We start from the raw sequence: 6,000 nt of genomic DNA, 5'->3' as shown, positions 1-6,000 counted from the left end.
TACAACTATTAATAAAGAAAACAACATATAACCATGGCCATACCATGTGCAGATGGCTGTCACCCCTCAATGGCAGATGGATCTATATGCAACAGGTGAGATAGGTATTATAAACAATAATGTGAATAATAGCTACAAAATTGGCACATAGTAAAGGTAAGATTATATACCTGGGGCATCACTTACAGAAATCCCCTGGGTCTGATGCAGCTGTGTCCCAACATCCAGCACCACTCTGTCAAATTCTGTGGAAGTGATATTACCTTTTAATGAGACCATAAACTCCATCCCTGTTCAGGGTGGTAGAGTGGATGACCCACCACGCATATCCCTTCCCTCTCATACTATGGCCTCTGATCTGAGGTTGGCAGCACTGATCACATCTCTTGCTATCCATTGGACCATTTCATAGTTCCAGCACTGGCCACCCAGACAATTACATTTTTCACAACTTCCTAGCGGACAGGGTCATGGAAAGGCTTGTAAATGTTTTGCAATATATCTAGCCATATACCTTGGTGATGATGGGCCTGTTGTTCCGCCTCATTCTCAGCATCATCGATCTGACATTTTCGTCTATGTGGGGCTTTTGCTGCCTGTGTTTTAGACATATCTCATTTGGCATGAAAAAATACTGAAATTAACAACCACAGTCCTCCATGTGTTTTGCGCAATGTAGCATTTTTATACTGATATAAATAGATCATCTGCCTCGTCTACTGGGACCTGAGACCAGCATATGGGTAGCTATAAAGATTTGTACTACAATCTTAGTCATTTCTGTTTGTCCAAACTTACCACCCTCAAGAAAACAATAACAGCTGCATGAGTGATCAAGCATGCAACTTCAGAAGTATAGGTACAATATCCACAAATGTTGCATTAAGTATCTTGTATAAACCCACATTGAAGGAATCCAACATTACACTGGAGCAAACATAACTGTGCCATGCAGGTATTCTACTATCACCAACAGACATGTAGAAATTTTACTATTACAGGTACACTGACAGAAATAAATAAATAAATAAATCCTAATAGCCCTTACAGTACACAGCACACATAAATGCTAACATTTTGCAAAAAAGCAGGTGTAACAAGTAACACATACCTCACATTGTGTTGAGTCCTACATGATGCCATGCATACCCCTGTGCATCAGCAGTGAACTCTCCACACGCACAGGAAGTCCACGTAGCAGGACGTGCGACATTGTCAGGCTTAGACCTTCCAGGTGCACCTCATTAGGTATACTGTTCCACAAACTAAGTTTTAAAGAGCCATTTTTCTCACACTTACAAAACGAAAGACATTCATGTTTTACATTTTTTTTTTAAATAGTAGTTATGGAAAATAATAATGAATGCTACTAGCACAACAAAATAACATTGTAAAAAAAGGATATTATTACATTTTAAGTAGCCTGCAAGATTACTACTTGTAGATGTTATTTAGATACCAGTAGGATATTCCATGTGACTTTTGGCTTTTTCCGGTTAGGGGTCACCACAGCGGAACTCCGGTCCGCTCATGATTGGCAGTGGATTTTTATGGTGTCGAGTTGCCAGCCCGATGCCTAAACTTCAACAAAGGCATGCCCATTCACGCTTGCACCTACCTGCATGTCTTTAACATCACTCGACCACTGGGAGAACATGCAAACTCCACACAGAAGGCGCTCCAGCCGAGAATCAAATGGGAGAACCTCTTGCTGTGAGGTGACAATGCTAACCGCTGCACCACCGTGGATTTTAGATATTGCATGTATTACCCATTTATTCAAACAATTTTGTGAAGTGAGTGTTCCATAGTGTATAGATGGAAGGTCTAGCCATCTTAAGTGTCTGAAAATGGAGTCAGTGTTGAACATATATTCTCAGAAGAAAACAGAAAGATGGAGGCCTGCCAAGTTTCATACCTTAGGGTATCATTGGAACCATAATCTTACAGTACCTAAATTTTATTAGTATGCCATCCAACCTTCTGTTCTACCTTCTACTTACTTCCCATTTTCATCTTTGTCTTACCCTCTCATTTTCAATCTTTATCTTTATTGTGTTCAGAAAATAGAGAAACATAGCATGCATGCCTAAAAGGGCTTATAAATAGAAAATTCTATTTCTGTGCTCCTACATTGCATGATGGTTGGCAGAGAGCAATGTCATTTGTCATTGTTGACCAGAGAGAAATGATAGCTTTCCTCCTATGGCAAAAGTAAAGAGATCTCCTGCACATGCACAAAGACTTTGTTGTCTGCAACTCACCAGAGCTTAGTCTCAGTGAATTACATTAAGCAACTGTGACCTAAATAAAAGTAAAGTAAGGTGAATCTGTTCTCTGCAGCTGCTTATATCACTAAATGTGTTAATAATGTGAAAAGTCCATTCCAGTAAATTCATTGCAGGATTCTAAACCACTGTATGTAGGATGTTGCTTCACAATTTTGTTTTCAGTCTACAACTGTATTTGATTCCACTGACTATCTTTTTCTACCTTCCTTTGAGGAACTTCAGTGGAATACCTCACTAATTCACTGTTTGGTAGACTGTGACTGAAATTCACATTGGTTTAAATCCTGTATATGTGTTCCTGTTTTTTTGATGTTTTGTGTTGTGTAACCAAAAAAAATGTGTTTTCCTGACAAATTTTGTGTGAAAGTTTATATGCCATGCATGGCTAATACTCTGCTTAGGAAAAGTCATCGCATAAGCACATGTTCCAGTCCCTTTTCATGTAATTCTTTTCATGCTGTACCTTGGCTCTAGATGATTGTCACTGGTGAAGTGACACCTTTACCCCATGTTGAAAAAAAATGGGAAAGGGGTTATAGATGGATAGAAGGATATGATATACTATTGTGAAATTAAACATTCAAGTCAGCAATAAGTAAATTATGTGTGCGAGTTTTGAGCTTTCTAACAAAATGAATTTATGCATTTCTGTTGCATTATGTCTGTAATAAATTAATAATATAATGTAAAACATCATAGTAGATAATGGCCTTGACTCTGCATACTTCATTGGTCCAGTGTAATTATTACATTATTTTTTATGGCTGCACATGATACTGCATTGATTTACAGTATATTGCTTAGACAAGCACGGTTTCTTTTCCAGTAAGGTATACCTTGCATCAATAATAGAAACAAAGATATAATGCCCTAACATGACATTTAATCTTACCTGACACATTTATCACACCACACTGGAGCAGAGCATTATTTTTTCTTGGGGAGGAAGTGCTTTGAAAATACTGGAGTATTGCATGTTGTTATACAATGTTATGTTTGCAATCTGCAAATGTTCATTTCCCTGGTTCATAGGTTCATAGGTAGGTACTAGGCTATCAGCCCAAGGGCCTACGTAAGCCTAGCCAACAAGGTTCCCTGGCTTCTGCCACCCAAGAAAGTTATTTTCCTGTGCCACTGTTGAGCAGAGACACAGAAGTGATCCCCGGGGTGTATTTCCTATTTCCCATCCACTTATCAAGATTTTTCTTTTTTTTTTTCTAGATCACATTTATTAATTTATTTATTTTATTTAGTTGATGGACAAGAACCCAGCACTGGCATTTCACCTTTCATCTGCAATAACAGTTCAGCTGTTCCTTGCTTTTAGCCATCAGAGTAGTATAGCTACATATTTATTTCAAAACAGGTTTATTGTTTCAACATACAAGAGAAATATCATAATTTTATACAAGTAATTAAAAATAGATATGATTATAACATTCAACAAAACAACTAAAGTATTTACAAAGACATCCACTACAATCAGATCAATTAATTAAACTAAAATACCATGCTATTGAAATTAGGATTTTTTTAACTAATTTTGTAAATTATCCCATACAATATAATAAGATGTTTTTCTAGTTGTTCTTGACCTAATTGTGTTTATTTCCATATGGCACACTATATTCATAACATTTTTAAATTCATTGAACGAAGGAGGTGTATCTGAAATCCAATTTCTGGTTATTATTTTCCTAGCCACTGCTAGAATAGACCATAACAAGGGAAGCTTAACCTTTTTAACACTTTGAGGTACAGGTGTGTTGAATAATATAAGAGATTTAGAAATAATGAAATTATCTGTAAAAGAGCCTGCAAAATTCATTAATTGACTTCCAGTATTCTTTCAATTTTATACAGTCATAAAACATATGAGCCCAGTCAGCATTAATTTCTACATTACATCTCTTACATAGATTATCTTTATTATTTATTTTATTCATCATCAAAGGTGTATAAAAAGATCTATGTAAAAATTTCCATGTATAAAGTCTCCAGACAATGGAAGACGTAGTTCTATAGGCAGATTCCAATATATATTGTTTATCTTGTTGATTTGGTGGGTCCCCATTAATAGAAGTGAAATAATTCCACTATGAATCTACACTGTAAAAAGTTTCTTGTCTGATAATTTTATGTATGTATGAAAGTTTACCTATATCAGAAACTTTATGTTGTAAATTTAATATCAAGTAATCAATCAGTGTTGGAATAGATTCTTTAACTGTTATAGACATTAGATCTATTTTATTAATGAGATGTTGTCTAAAGGTCTGAACCTCTAACCAGCAAGTTTCTCTTAGATCAAATTCTTGTTTTAAGAAATCTAGATTTTTAACTTTATTATCAGATATCAACTGATACCAGTACTTTAGATTATTATCTATAGCTAAATGAGTTCCTTCAGAAGTAGATGACAAAAGCATACCCTGAGTATACATTATAGGGAATATAATAAAATTCCATTCCCTATACTTAGGGTGCATGAATATAAAGTTACGATAGCTAATAATAATATTTAATGGGTAACAAACCATATGTTTAGGTGTAATAGGTGAAGTACAAAATTCCTTTAGTAACCATAACATGGAGTTATTTACAATCATATTTTTATGTGTTGAGATTTTCATGAAGTGCATACTAATTAGCTCCCAATAATCTTTCCATTTTGCAACATATGACTGATCTATTAATAAAGTAATAACTTTTAAAATAGAAGAGATAGTATATAAATTAAAGTCTGGAAAAGAAATACCCCCTTGAGACCAGCTATTAGTATGTTTCTTTAATGCAATCCTAGGTCTATTAGGTGCCCATAGGAAATTTAACATTAGTGTATTCAGTTTCTTGATAATTATTTTTGTAGGTGGAAGTATTATTGATTGTATTAAGTATAACATCTTGGGGAATATTGTCATTTTAATAATTGTAGGTCTCTCCTCCATAGTAAAAAACATATTATTCCAGGTATTAAAAAGGTTTTGTATATTAAGAAAACAGGTATTATAATTATTATATATAATAGATTTAATATCTTTAGATAGTATTATACCTAAATAAGTTATCTGACCTGAATTGGGTACATATTTAGTAAAATCACTAATGAGAATATTTTTTCGTGTATATATAGGTAGTATTTTAGTTTTTTCTTCATTGAATATTAAACCAGAAATACTTTTAAAATTCATCATTTTATCAAATAGAGACTGCATAGAAGAATTAGATCCTGCTGATGTAATTAGAACATCATCTGCAAAAGTTGAATTTTGGATGTTGTATTTTCATCTATTTCAAAACCCTCTATGTCAGTACTGTTTCTGATCAAATTAGCCCAAGGCTCCATTACTAAAGTGAATAATAGTGGAGAAAGTGGACATCCTTGTTTTGTACCTTTAAAATGGGTATTTTTGTGAAACATATGTTCCTACCTTAATATAAGCTAATGTTCCTTTGTATAAATGCTCAATTAGATTTACAAATGCATCTGAGAAGTTTGTGCACTTCAGTAAGGTAAACAGATAGTCCCAACTTACTGAATCAAATGCTGAACTTATATCAAGACTAATAAGTGTTAAATCTTTCTTTTTCCTATTTGCAAAATCAATTAATGTTAAAGTTCTTCTTATATTATCAAAAGTATTTCTATTTACAATGAAGCCTGTCTGATCTATATCTATAATGCCGGGGATGATTGTCTTCAATCTAT

Source organism: Protopterus annectens, chromosome 4.part0 (assembly GCF_019279795.1).
Source record: "Protopterus annectens isolate FY-2018-M chromosome 4.part0, PAN1.0, whole genome shotgun sequence".
Taxonomy (NCBI): domain Eukaryota; kingdom Metazoa; phylum Chordata; order Ceratodontiformes; family Protopteridae; genus Protopterus; species Protopterus annectens.
The sequence above is the reverse complement of the archived record's forward strand: the minus strand, read 5'-3'. Positions refer to the sequence as shown.